The following is a 14,969-nucleotide window of genomic DNA, read 5'->3' as shown; positions in this document are numbered from 1 at the left end:
TTGATTGCCAGCAGCAGCGGGGACATCCTGGTTGTGGAGCATCCTGGTCATGGAGACCCAACATACCTGATGAGACATGCCCTGAGGATCTTATATATACTAGTCTGTAGTCTTCGGCACACATCACTGCTTATGCATGAACATCCCAGTTTGGTGGATGGGTATGTAAAGTCCCAGCTCAAACCTGAGATCAGTCAGTCCTCTTTCCTGCCTTCCTGTCTCTCCTGCTTCCTTTTTCCCTTCTGCCTTCTGTATTAAAATTTATTTTTCTCTTATGCCTAAAATCTCAGGTTACCAATTAATTCGTGCCTTTTGTTACTGCCTTTTGTTATGTATGCTTTTTTGTTATTTAAAAGACAGTTTCATTCTCATGCTAGCCTACGATATTAATGTAAATCATATGATTGCCTCTGTAGACCACAACAAAGAGCAGCTAACGCTGCAGCCCTCCTACTCGCTGCTGCTCTGATCACCTTGGAGTACATTGCTTTTGCAATATCTATGTTTTTGTAAGGCTCTGAGATGCAAACATTTAGCCCCCTAACTTATGTACAATTACTTTCCTCCTCTATGTCTCATGTCTGACTGGATATAATGCACAGAATCACAGAATCACCGGTTGGAAGGGACCTCACGGATCATCTAGTCCAACCTTTCTAGGAAGAGCACAGTCTAGGCAAGATGGCCCAGCACCCTGTCCAGATGGCTCTTGAAGGTGTCCAATGCGGCCGAGTCAACCACTTCCCTGGGGAGATTATTCCAATGGGTGACTGTCCTCACTGTGAAAAATTTCACTCTGGTGTCCAATCAGAATCTCCCCAAGAGCAATTTGTGTCCATTCCCCCTTGTCCTCTCCATGTGAGTCCTTGTAAAAAGGGAGTCTCCATCTTCTTTGTAGCTACCCCTTAAGTACTGGTACATGGTGATGAGATCCCCTCTGAGCCTCCTTTTCTCAAGGCTGAACAAACCCAGTTCTCCCAGCCTATCCTCGTATGGCAGACTTCCCAGTCCTTTGGTCATCTTGGTGGCCCTTCTCTGGACCCCCTTCCAGCCTGTCCACATCCTTTTTGTATAGCGGGGACCAGAACTGCACACAGTACTCCAGGTGTGGCCTGACAAGCACTGAGTAGAGCAGGATAATGACTACTTTACCTCTGCTGGCGATGCCCTTGTTGATGCAACCCAGCATCCTGTTGGCCTGTCAGCCAATTCCCCACCCACTGCACAGACCACTTGTCTAGGTCATAACGCATTAATTTCTCCAGGAGGAGACTTTGGGGGACTGTATCAAAGGCCTTGGAGAAGTCCAGGTAGACAATGTCCACCGCCTGCCCCATGTCAACCAGGCAAGTCACTTTGTCATAGAAGGCCACCAGATTTGTCAAGCACGATCTGCCCTTATTGAAGCCATATTGGCTTTTCCCAATCACGTACTTCACTTGACTTATGATGGCCCCCAGGAGAATTCATTCCATAACTTTCCCAGGGATTGAAGTAAGGCTGATGGGCCTATAGTTACCTGGATCCTCCCTTGAGCCTTCCTCCAGTCCTCTGGGACGTCCCCTGTTCTCCACGACTTCTCAAAGATTATGGAAAGTGGCCTTGCAATGATGTCAGCCAGCTCTTTCAACATCCTGTTGGCCTTCTCGGCTACAGCAGCACACTGTCTGCTCGTGTTGAGCTTTCTGTCCCCCAGGACCCCCAGGGCCCTTTCCACAGAGCTTCTCTCCAGCCAGGTGGATCCCAGTCTGTGCGGCACTCCTGGATTATGTTTTCCCAGGTGCAAGACCGTACACTTGTCCTTGTTGAACTTCATAAGGTCCTTGCTGGCCCACTCCTCCAGCCTGTCCGGATCTCCCTGCAGAGCAGCTCTCCCTTCTGGAGTGTCTATTTCCCCACTCAGTTTGGTGTCATCAGCAAACTTCACCAGGCTACACTGAATCCCGTTATCCAGATCACTTATAAAGATATTGAATAACATTGGGCCCAATATTGATCCCTGGGGGACTCCACTTGTGCCAGGTTGCCACTTGGAAAAGGAGCTGTTTATTGTTTTCTTAGGATTTTTACACTGAAAGTCTCCATGGTTCAGAAATGTAATACCGCAACATTTTCTTGAACATTTGTTGTGCTTCTTTTATCACTTATTCTTGGAAAGGCCTGGATCATAAATATTTGTCAGACTCCAGGAAGTCAGGGCAAAAGTAGTAAAATCAAGTCTACCAAGAAGGATCTTTATGGGCCAAAACCAATATGTGTTTCAGCTCCTTTTGTAGGAAATGCTTTATAATGCATCATTTTATGTCTAGCTTGGCTATAGTTTCTGCTTACACTATTAACTGTAATATCTCAGTTGAAAACAATTAATTCTGCTTGCACAGTGGCTCAGACTCAGCATTTTGTTTCTGTATTTAAATTACAGACCTACTGCACTGCACTTAATTCAACAGTGCCGAGTGAGTCAGCATAGCATCCTGTCACAGTAAAAGATATGACAAGGGCTGACACCAAAATGTGGTTTGTTTTCCTATGTGTTACAATGAAGTGTGAGCTGCAGCTTACCGTCAGGCTGCCTGGCGCTGTTCTTAGTTCATATTCACCTGCCATAAAGATCTCTTTCAGAAAGTAGTATTTTAGGCAAACATAGTAAAAAACAGTGGATCGGACTGAGGAGGGAATGAGGAAAACTAAAACATAGTATCTTCTTAACTGTTAAATATTTCCTTTAACAACATAATGTATCTTCTTATTACATGATAGGTACGTAGACCTCCTATAGATCTAAGGCTGTGTTTCTGGCTGAAACTGAAAGCTGAATTCAATTTATTCTGTTACCAGCTTCAGATGGATATTTCAAACAGCAAATGCGTGAATATCTAGCAACTAAAATATTATGGTTTTCATATACCTAAATATTGTGCATCAGAGTATCAGACAAATCAAGTAAATAAATGACCAGTAGATAATTTTCTTTCCTCTGCCAAAGTTCATTTAGTCCCCATAGTCCTTATTATAATATGTGTAAAAAGTTTAGTCTAGTGTACTTCTATTGATTCAGCTGTTGGATTTCTACTGCCTTCCTTTTGCAGATGGTAATAATTTTTTCCTTATCTTATATTTTTTTTAAGTGGTCAATCATTGTCATAGAAGCTATTAAAAAACATGTATTTTGCAGTGCATGCTTTGCCTATTTTAATTCCCTGTTAGTATTTCACTTAAAAAAGTGATCATTTTATGTACCATTAATTTAAGCTGCTTACTAGCGCCGATCCCCAAAAATCCTCTATTCTGAGGACCTTTGTCATTTTACCAAAATCTAAGAATTTGCAGTAGGCTGTATTTAAAGACTTGCGGTATGAGTACTGTGGTTGTATGCATAAAAAGTCATGTTTCCCTAAAGCAATTGAGTAAATGTTTGCATAAGTAATTGCATTTGCAGGTGTTTAATTTGTATGTGCCTTTAGGTATCAGAGGAGAGTTAACCCTGCTGGAAATCTTGGCCAACATGATGGTCTTAAGCACTCATGAGGCAGTCTAACACAAACTTTCTTAAGGTTGAGTGGTAGAGTTCTAAATCATGTTTTATTTTCCAGCTTGGTTTTTGATGCTTTACTGAAATATTCTCTAGGACTTTTAAAACCGTTTCTAACAGCAATTAAAAAGTAAATTTTATTTTAAAAAAGCACGTGCAGGTTTGATTTGACAGTTGGACAGAAGTTTGTTCTGGATCTTATTTTATCTGAAACATTTTGACTGTCCATAAAACATAACTAAGTTTTACCCAATTTTTTTCTTTTGAGCTAACGCTTAACACTGTAATACAATTCATCCCTATACATCCTCTCTATCTGTTGCCAACATGATTATATATAAAGCTCAGCATTAAATCTTGAATTCTTTGATTTTGTTAAAGAGACTGACAGAATTACAAAGGAAAAACTTTGTGGGAATGCAATTCCTCTTCACTTTAGAAAAGTAATTTTAAAATAGAAGTTACATTATTGTCCACTTTTTGCTATTAGTAAATCTCCTGGGTACAGTTACCTTGGAAACATCATAGTCTAAAGGAATAAGTATATATGGAACATTTTCTTGCACCCATTGATAATGTCTGGAAAAATGATGCTACTGATAGCAGTGGAAAAAACATTCAATTTAGCTGAAGCAGAAGCCTGACCTCTAAGATGAAGTTTGGAAGAAGGAGAGAAATCTGGGTTTGGAATGTCTGTAGTTGAGATGACTTGATGCTTTCAAACCTCTCCTATATAAGACCAACTGGTGGCTTAGTGGAGAGGATTGTGTTCAGGTATCATCACTTTAACAAGCGTATAAAGATCTTTTAAATTAGAGCACAATTTGAATAAAATACATCTATTAGAATATAATTACATCGTTACAAGGAAATATGATGCAATATTCAGCTCTAAACTCAGTGCCTAATTATTATTTACAGATGTCATGATTATAACAAAGCTGGAGTAAACATTGTAAGTTCAGCCTTTCTGAATTACTAAAATCATGGAAACATTATTGCTATTAATTACAGTTCCTGTAAATTTCTTAGGGCTGAGACTGGGACTTGCTCTGGTTTGCATGAACCCTGATGGGGAGACTTTTATCATGATCAAGTGAAGCTGTTGAAAGGCTTCCTGGAAGTCTTCCTTGAGTATGCAGGATGGGATTTTCTTGACCTATTAAGGGCCCTTGAATCTACATTGTACTTCAAATCTACATAAGATACAAATCTGCACAGGATCCCCTGAAAATAGTAGTGCTCATTCAACACTTTGGTGCTTTGAAATCTGTCTGTATGTTCATGAGAGCTTCATACGGGTTGTTTCTGTTGAAATGGGGATTCTCAGGGTGGGACCAACCCGAAGGCAAGATTGTATGATCCACTGCAATCCTAGCAGTGACTGGAAGATACTTGTTAAGGAGCAGAAGAATTCTACCACCTGTGAGGCTGTTGAGTGTTGTTTATTCATTTACCTCCATTTCAGGAGGTCATATAATCTCTATTTTGTGGTTTCATTTACTGAGGGATTTAATTTTATGTTGCATCACATACTGTTTGCACTTTGTTAAAAGGAAGAATAGGTAAACGTAGGTTTTTACAGTCACCTGACTGTAAGGCTTATTCCCTGTGACAGTCTGTTAAAGCCAGTTGCAAAACAACCAGGGGTGCAGGAGAAGAGCTAGTTTTCTGTATTTTGTAAATCTCAACAAATGGAACCTTCAACAGCTCTCATGTACAGATGCACACAAAGAGATGGAGTATATAGAAAAATAATGTCTTTGGGTAAAAAACAATGGATCAGTCTGGATCCTCAGGTGAAATCATCTTCAACTCGTGATACTAAGTCATGAAACTGGTGACATAAGTATATACAACAAATTAACAAAGCAAATGCATGGCAATGTCATTTTATATGAAATTAATCTATAACTGCTTCTTATACTACTTCTTTTCAAATCTGATTTTTCAAAGTTTTGGTTTTCTCTCAGAAAATAACAAGTCTGAGAGAGAAAGACATGTTGTCAGAGCTTCTGGTTGTGTATCAAGTCCTTTTTTTGTACTAACTGATTTTAAAATAGCTTTTCTTTGCATTTATAACTGATAAATTGTGGAGTATTGAAAACACCTGAGAACAGAACAGCTGCAACTCTGATTTCTGGGAGGGAGGAGATGTTCAACAGGTACTTGATGAGACTTTTGCCCAGGATACAAAGGATTTCAAAAAGTGATGAAGTAACAATGCAAGCTAAAAAAAGCCCAGAAGAGAAAGAAACCTATTTAAAATTGTATTAAAAGCTGCAGAAAATACTGTGGCGGTTGAACTGGGAGTACTTTTAAAGAGATAATTAAGATTGTAATCTATTATTTAGAAGGGGAAGAATAGTGTTAGCATGGTATTGTTTGGGTTTTTTTTCCCCTTAGATTCTTTTCACTGATACCATTCTCAAGGAAAAGGCACTTGCCTCTCTCAAATGCTGTGTATGAGTCAGCTAGATCTTATTTATTCCAGGGTGCTGGAGCCAAGTCTTTGACCGTGTCTTGTCATGTCAAGCTAGCAAGTTCTGTTAGTTTTAGGGAGGTGATGTACTACTAGGAATTAAAGATTATGGTCACAGCAGTATCAGGCAGAACATCAGTCATGTGCATGCTGGAAGAGCACAAATCAAACAAATTTTTTAGTATCGCACCTTCAGCTGACCCCTTGGAGAATGAAGTTTATATACTTACCTCCAGTGATGCAGTGAGACCGTATATGTGGTTAAGGTAGGTCAGTATGGTGCTATGGAAGTCAATACAGCTAGGCAGTTTGATGAATGTCTGACCTAGCATATGCAGGGATAAGTGCTTGAAGATTGCTCCTAAAACATTACCTCATGCTCAGAGAAAAGGGAGCCAGTCTGCTTTCAGTTTAGAGAGACTTGAAAAAAACAAATTGAAAGGCTGATGTGTCAAGTCAGCACTGAAGAGAAATATTTGCATTGTTGTCAGTCCAATCAGAGATTTGGAGTCATTATCGAGGTTGATAAGGAAGAGAACAAAAAGAAACAAAACCAAAGATGAAATTCTGAAAAAAAAAAAACCCACCCAAAAATACATTTTCCTGTCTTTGCTTTTGAAAAGTATTCTCAGTTTTCCTCTGGAATGTGTCGCATTACGCTAAACTGATCTTGTATCTCTCCGAATTCATAATTATACCTGGGTATTTTAGGGACTACACTTCAAGATTGGATTTTTTATGTAGGCATCTTTATTCAGACAATAATGGTAAACAAAAGCAAAACACTACATACCAGTGGCAAAAGAACATTTGGTAACGTCCAGCTCTCCAGCAGACCAAGCTCAGAGAAATGAGCCCATGGGTTCCTTGTGCCTATGCATCTTTAACGATTTAACAGGCCTTTGCATATTGTACCATTTATTTCCTAAAGCTTGTCTTCTGTCATGAAGCTCTTTTGCTTTTATTGACTTATTAATTGATTTCACCAAAAGTCAAACAGATATTCAGGCTCCCAGTGCTAGCAGCACTTTGGCATTCAGTTCACGTGAGACATCTTCAAATGCTATATAAATAATGATTTCCACGATGCATATCCTCATTGTACAGTATGAGTGGTGTCTTTATGTGGATCCTTGCTAATTCACTGCCGGATAATACACATGTTGCTCATTAGGCTATTATCTAGCATTTTATTAATCATCCTCTTAAGCACCCATCACTTCAGCTGCAACAGTTAGGCTTCGTATTTTCCAGGCCAGCTCAGTGTTGCATTAATGTGCAGTCACAATTCTTTACTGTGCTCCAGACTCTTTCCTCCATGAAAGCTCACTGCTGACAACAAAAGTATTTGGGCACCACAACAATATAAGGTTCGTGTACATGTGGCTGGCTGCAAAACATGGGCTGCAAATTGTAGGCACTAGAAGAGGTAAAAATTAGTGGACTCTGAGTGTGGGATGGGTGTGCAGGACTGGCAGCTGGAAAGCAAAACCAACCCCCTTCCCACACACGCTTATACACATGGGACATCCTTCTTATTTATGGAAAACTTTTGTTGGGAAGTAGGAAAACAGGAGAGTCAGAGATATTTATAGCCTCAACAGCTTTGAAGGGCCACCTTGAACAGCGCCAGTCAGAACTGCTCTGCCATGTCAGAGATCAGCAGATTGTGTCATGTTCTTCTTAAAAGGTCTGTGGCTGCGCTCCTTCGCAGCACCGACGGCTTTAGAGAGAAGTGATGAAAAAAATTTTATAGCAGCAAAGAATTATTCTGAACTAAGGAGATGTTCAGCTCCACTGCTCAGCATATATGTAATTACATAGCTAATGCCAAATAATACAAAGTACATTTAGCGGGTAGATAAAAAAAATCACGGAGATGCAATAACACAGTGCTACCTTAGTGAATCACCTTTCCTCATTAGGACCATGATTTAAAGATTTCTACAGACCATAAGCTAAAGCAAAGTTTTCTGTTTCGGAGGTGGGGAGAAGGGTAGCTTTTAAAATCTGCTTTAATTTAACATTCTGGAAACTTCCTTTCCATTTCAAGTAGCTTATTCAAATTTAATCATGGGGGTGTCGGAGTATGAAAACATCTAGTTGTGATATTCTTGGGGAATTTCAACTTTAACTTTAATGATACTACTTGTGCCTGTATTGAGAAGAGAAGTATCCATGGAAACACTGCAGTAATTCATAAACTGTAGAGCTGTATAAAGTCTCTCTACCACAAATATGTTTCAGCAAGAAAATCAAGATGACACTTTTCATGTCAGTGTTGCACAGCTAAAGAGTACCTCTCTTAAGTTAATAATTTGAGCCATGCTAAGGTATAGAAAATTATTCAGTATTTTGTGACTTAACAAACTGAGAAAACCAAACCAGAACCGCAAAACCCCCACCTTCCCAAGTAGATAACATATCACAAAAAAAGCCTGAAAATTATTTTTTTTTGTGAAGTAAATACAAAGTTTTAGTACAATTGCTTCTATGAGTAATTTTTTTAAAATTATCAGATAGTAGTGAAATAAATGGAAAGAGGAATATTCTGCTGGTACCTGCCCAGACTACAGTCTGTGCTCCTGCATGAATCAACTCAAGTAAGGTAATGTGATAAAAAGTGATAATCTAAGCACTCTAAAGCTTGCTTTTTAGGACAAAGATTTGTGTGGATTTTTACACACCTGTGAACATATTGTTTTACTCAAGTTAAATGTCAAACAACTCTGATGCTTAAATAAGTGCAAAAACTTTTAGTTCTGCTATATTCTTGTAAAATGGAAATCAAGGAACTGCTTTTCTAGGCTTGGACTTTTCAAAGACTAGTTGTCCCGCTTTGGTCAAGTCAGTGAAGACCATGTGTTCAAAAAGGTTGTTCCTCCTTTCTATTTACATTCAAAATTAATAATTTGTGTTGCTGTAATCCTGACTGGGAGACCATTGTGCATCGAGGAGTTAGTGATCTCCATAACAATGAGCTTGTGTAGCAGCACTGCATGCACAGCGTGGCCCCCAAGCCAGTGTTGTGCTGTGAATATCTCTTGGCCGCAGGATAAACTTAGTCTGTAGGCAGGTCTCACCCAGTGCTGGTGATTACGCCACCTGCGTGTCTTTATCTAAAAGTGCAGCAACAGTTATCATGTGAAATTCTTTTTGTTTGACAGTAGAAATGACAACTGGAACATTTTTCTCTTAAAATCCTGTAAGAGCTCAAAAGACCAAAATGAGGTTGCCTTACCGTGGATGGGATCTGCACAGCATGCCATGCTTTTGTTGGACATCTGTTCAGTGCTGCCCAGCTCAGGGTTTCCAGCCTGTGAACGGATATAGGATTGTCTATACTATCTTCTTTTCCTTTATAGCTTTAGCTCCAATAAATGGCATTTTAAGGGATACTTTACTACAGGGTCTGAGTGCCTTTCTTAATAGGATCATAATGAACCGGCATCTCCTGGTGCAAAACATATATGTAATCTAGGTAATGAAATAAATCAGCTTTCTAAAATGCCAGAGGGATTAGACGTAGCTCACAGTGAGAGCTGAGGCATTGCTTTGCACACATCGCCTTTTTGCTTTGAATTTGGAAGTTCAAATACTGATATGCTATATGGGTGTGTGATACTTTATTCTGGTATTTCTGGTTTACTAGTAAATATCTTCTTATACAAACTTTCCTTCCTTTGAAGAATGGCCCTGTATGCTAAACGTCAACACATTTTTCAAATAACCTTCGTTTCCAGTTACTAAGATAAGCTGCTTTTGAGATTCACCAGGTTAGAAAGTTTTAGAGGAAATTTTGAACAAGATGAGCAGCACCTTTTCTTGAGGCCTCTGTATCAAAAATAGCTTTTCCAAATCACTTTAAAAGCGGGTGAAATAAATTTTGCTGTCACAGTTCAAGGAGGCAATATCTGAAGTAGAAATAACCTTTTTAATGAGAGTTTTAAGGAGAAGGTACAGTTGAGCTTATAATACAATACACACTTCAGCATTAGTGTTGGAAACTACTCCTATATTGTCTTAATACAATTTTTACCAAACAGTGTTATAGAGTAATTTCTTATTTCCAGTGAAATAACAGGTTGGACTTTTCAATCTTGCACTACCTTCCATTTATTGGAGTACTGAAAGGTAGCATCTGGAAAATAGAAAGAAAAATTACAGCCTGACTGTTGCATCAGCCAGTCCTCAAAGGCAGGTGACCAGACAAGTCAAACACAATCAGAAAGACTTTAGACCACATGTGAAAATGCAATTCCCTTTGATGATAATAAGACACTGTTTGCATATGTAGCAGTACGGTACAGATTAGCAGAGTGATCTGCCCTGGATACCCGATTCTGAAGTGTGGAGCCAGCACAAGCGGTGGGTTTTGTTGCAGACTTGTACAGATGATCAGTTATGGTCAGTCTTGATAGACTGATACACAGTTCTAGATGTGATTAAGGTATGTGATCCCTGGAGAGTGGCTGATAAAGAATTTAAGAGAAAGTTCCTGATTTCCCTCACCATTCTTCAAACCATGAAGTCCCCTTCAGCTGGAGATTCCTGTTTTCCCTCACCCCTGTTCAGGATACAGACCCTTCTGAAAGCCTGCTAATGACTTCGTTGGCACAATTAAGCCATGGGCATTGCTTCTGTTGTTCTCTAAAACCAATGGCTTCCCAGGTTGCGTTCAGAATGATCAGTAAGTGGCCATCTGTGTTCGTTGCCCTGGCCCCTCTGGTTTCAACCTGTGCTTGTGCTTTGTGCTTCCAAGGCTTCTGCTATCATTCTGCAATTGTTCACTCTACTCTCTTTGTTGTTTTAGGGTCGCTGGTAGTTCACTTGACATAGAAATGATTTCTTAGATGTGTACGTGTATACTACCACTGTGACTACACACTTTTAATATCTGTCCAATAATGGAAACGTTACTTACAAAGAAAGAACCTTGTAAAGGTTCTTCCCTTGGTTACAATATGGGTTGGTTTTTTTTGACACTGGAATATATTATTTTTAGTTTACTTTCAGCATTTTTCAGTGAAATTATTTTGTTTTAATGACTAGGAGATGTCTTAATGAAGGTGTAATGTGGTTATCTAAAGGACTGTCTGTCATTTTGTAACAGATGTGGATTGATAATCTTAACAGAAAATACTGGGGCTAACTTACATTAATTTATTTTAATATGATTTTCACTGTTTTTTACACCAGTTCATATTCAGAGCTATTAGGTCATGTTCTGTATAAAATGTGTCTTTCCCTTATGTGTCTAGTATCTTAAGTACATGCCTATCCTACTGAATTTTTCTCACTTGTGTTTATAACATGCCTCACTTGTCCACATGTAATTCCTTTTTGCTACAAAATTCTTAATATTTCATTTTCATAACCATTTCAGGTGCTTTTCTTCTGTTGTAATTATTTCCACATTCTCATGCCAGCATAAACCAGAATGATATTTTGTAACTGAAGTCAGATTTTCTCAGGTGTTGCAGATAAAAAATAATCTTCAGAGAAAGTAGCTTTTACTTACATTGTGGTTTAGCCCCAGTCAGCAACCAAGCACCACGCAGCTGCTTGCTCACCCTCTGTCCTCCCCTATGGAATGGGGGAGAGAATCTGAAGAGTGAGAGTAAGAAAATGCATGGGTTGAGAGAAGAACAGTTTAATAATTGACATAAAATATAATTAATAATAATTATAGTAATGAAAATGAAAATAAGAGAGAGAAATAAAAGCCAGGCAAAACGATGATGCAGCCACTCACCGGCCACCAGTCCCCAGGCAATGATCACTGCTTCCCCAGGCCAACTCCCCCCTGTTTATACCCTGAGCATTATTTCATATGGCATGGAATATCCCTTTGACCAGTTTGGATCAGCTGTCCTGGCTCTGCCCCCTCCCCTCCCAGCTTCTTGTGCACCCGGCAGAGCATGGGAGGCTGGAAAAGTCCTTGACTGGTGTAAGCACTACTTAGCAATAACTAAACCATCACTGTTGTCACATTATTCTCATACTGAATCCAAAACACAGCACTATACCAGCTAGTAGGAAGAAAATTAACTCTATCCCAACTAAAACCAGGGCACCTTACAAAGTAAGTAAAAAGGGATTTATATCAGTTCCTTGCTTTCTTATCAAATAGTTACCAGAAATCAAGACTCTGTAGTATTTAAACTGCTTAACAAGCTGCTATCAATAGTTCTCTGTATCTATGCGAAGGTATAGTAAGAAAAGCACAGACGCTGTTCTTAATCCAAAATTACTTAAAGAGGAAGTGGAAGATATTTCATTCTGTATTGACATACAGATGTTCCTAGTAATTTAGTATGATTTAAAATTATGTCACTTCAACCTGGAGACCATTTTATGACCTGTTATCATAAGACTATTTTTTTAAACTCTTGAGAAAACATGTTTCACATTATCTTCCCATCTTCTACCAGATAATTGTGGAACTGAAAACACTTGATTCCAGGTAGGCTTTCTGCATGGAATCCAACTGATATTCTCCCAAACTAACTGAGCAAGGAGTAAGTCTTTAAAAGGTGGAAGGTTGAAACTTTGTCGAATATAATGAGATGGACACTTCACTATGGTTACATGTCACTTTTCTCCCCTTTTCTCAAAAACAGCTGTAGGACTTCCTCCTATCGTGACTTCGGGAATTTTTCTGAAGCTCTAAATCGGTGAAAGACATTTGTAAAAATATTTTGACTCTGTTTATTTCTCCGTCTTTTAATAATTTCCTGAAAAGAGTTGTCAGTATCTGCTTTTCAGATCCCGAGTGTTGAGATAGGGTTTTAGATTTCTTCACAATTTTGTTCTCTGTCAAAAGGCTTGGTGTGGAAGGTGCACTGTCCTTCTGAAAGTTGACTTGTAATTGTTTTCCCACAATCTAACAAACGTGTAGTTGTTTATATTCTGAGTTATTGAGATTACCTCACCTTTGCCATGTGTCTGATCATCTCCGGCTGGTATTAACTTCTCTCTAAGCACTGAAGGAGAATCTTCTATGCTTTCAAATCTATTTCTAATTACCATTATTTCTGGTTAGATTTTGAATTTCTCAGAAATTCTATATTCTGTCTTTGGTTTGCCTATTTCCCTCTGTTCTGTAATATAACAGAACTTATAGAAACACATACACATACTGTTGCTCTTACAGGGTATTAATCCTAACCATAATTAAGTCTCCCTAGATTCTGACAGTATGATAATTTTGGACATTACTCATGTGTTGAACTAATGAAAGTATGGCTATGCTGGTTGGTGAACTTGGATGTAAATATCCAATTATGCCTGTTTATGTTGTTATGAAATATGTAGTGCTCTTTACAGAGTCTTCATAGATGATGAAATTAATTAATCTAATTCTGCTGTTGCTAGTTACACTGTGAAAGCATTCACTGCCTGTTGTTTTTTTTTCCATATATCTTCCTTTCCTCTGTCATCACTGAAGACTATACAGGCAAATTCTATGGCATGTTTTTGAGAATTTAAATTTGGAAGAGCCCATTTTCAAGATCTGCACAAAATAAGTCTTTCATATTGTCTTAGTTTTCCTCACCGAGACCTTATGTATTGATAAGATCAGTGCTTTGCTTTTTCCTTGTATCCTTTTCCAATAATTCATTAATGCCTTCAAAGCTAAAGCCTTCCAGTTGCATAATTTTCCCAAAGTGTTGTTCTGTTTAATGTCCAGCATAGAATTATGCCGCTATTTTAAATCAGAGAGACCTTTCTATATAACTTCTTGCAAAGCTGTGTTCTGTTTTGGGTGACCCACCACACTGCTGAGAATCCCTGGCTTTACTAAGCGTCAAACCACAAAGGCTGTATGTGTAGTGTATAGACATATGTCATATTAATAGTTTCCCACCCAGCATGATGTTATGCCTGGTTCCCATTGCTCCTTAGGTCGGTCCCTGTCCTTTAACTTCCCTAGAAATATTCTCAAATCCTCTCTAAAATTAAGATTTTCAGGCTTTTGTCTTGCCAGTTTTGCACAGTCTTTATTGGTTTTGTCAATGTAAACAAGAAGAAAATCAGTATTGATATTCCAGTCACTATTATCTTGATCCAGATCACTTGGTCTCCAGCTTTATTCAGACTAAACAACTGACCTGAAATTACAATCTCTCTCTCTCTCTCCCCCACCCCAATCTCTTTTTTAAAAGGAATTCAGAGGAAAATAGCAAGGCTAGAAATAGATGAGTAATTATTTCAGTGGATCTGTAACCTGCTAGATGCAGTAGATTAACTCTAGCAGCAATCTAAGTGAATGGTAATTCAAGTGATGTGAAAAACAAAGCCACACTGAACAAACAAGTATAATGAGTAATGCTGGGGCCATCAGTCTAAAAAAATTAGGGTCCTTTGTAGTCATGTAGAATCCATTCATTAAAATGAATCAGTTTGAGTTATGGACTTTGCCACTAAGGAAAATATAAAGAACAAATCAGGGTAATTTATCAATTGTAAGCAGCTAAATTTGTTTCACTGACAATGAAAACCCACAAGCTTAATTTTCTCATTCTCAGATATAGCAACTTCCTCAGTGACTCTTCACCCACAATCCTTCAACAATAACTGACAAACCAGCTCATCAATATCTAGTTAACAGCTTTAATTTCGTTTACTGATTTGTTGTATCTCTGTAGGCTTCTCTATCCCTTACATCAACTCACATTTATCTCACATTTCTGCTGCTATAATGATTAGTACTGAGGCTTTTATGCAACCTTTGCTACTTTAAAGGGTACCTTTCATCTTCCATTGCTTAATGTACTGTTTAGTTTGGGTTACAGTGAGCTGGAGAAATTAAACCATAAACCTCTGTAGAGGCTGTGGAAATACCATTCTAGAGAAGCATTTGTTTTCAGTCTAGATTCAGGGACAGATAACACTGTTGTCTTAGAAACTTGAGGTTCAGTGTGCTCCTGCTCTGTTTTTCAACAGAAGTGG

General features: G+C 38.6%; 1 long non-coding RNA gene across 1 annotated transcript in view; it reads left to right on the top strand.

The window, feature by feature from the left end:
- The first annotated feature begins 10,306 nt into the window (after positions 1–10,306).
- LOC142056397 (uncharacterized) overlaps positions 10,307–14,969 on the top strand; it is a 61,637-nt gene continuing 56,974 nt past the window's right edge. The window contains exon 1 of the long non-coding RNA XR_012660317.1: positions 10,307–10,382. This is a non-coding gene — a long non-coding RNA (uncharacterized LOC142056397). The remainder of the gene's footprint in view (positions 10,383–14,969) is intronic.

This window comes from Phalacrocorax aristotelis, chromosome 4 (assembly GCF_949628215.1).
Source record: "Phalacrocorax aristotelis chromosome 4, bGulAri2.1, whole genome shotgun sequence".
NCBI lineage: Eukaryota > Metazoa > Chordata > Aves > Suliformes > Phalacrocoracidae > Phalacrocorax > Phalacrocorax aristotelis.
This window is presented reverse-complemented; position numbering and strand designations above follow the sequence as displayed.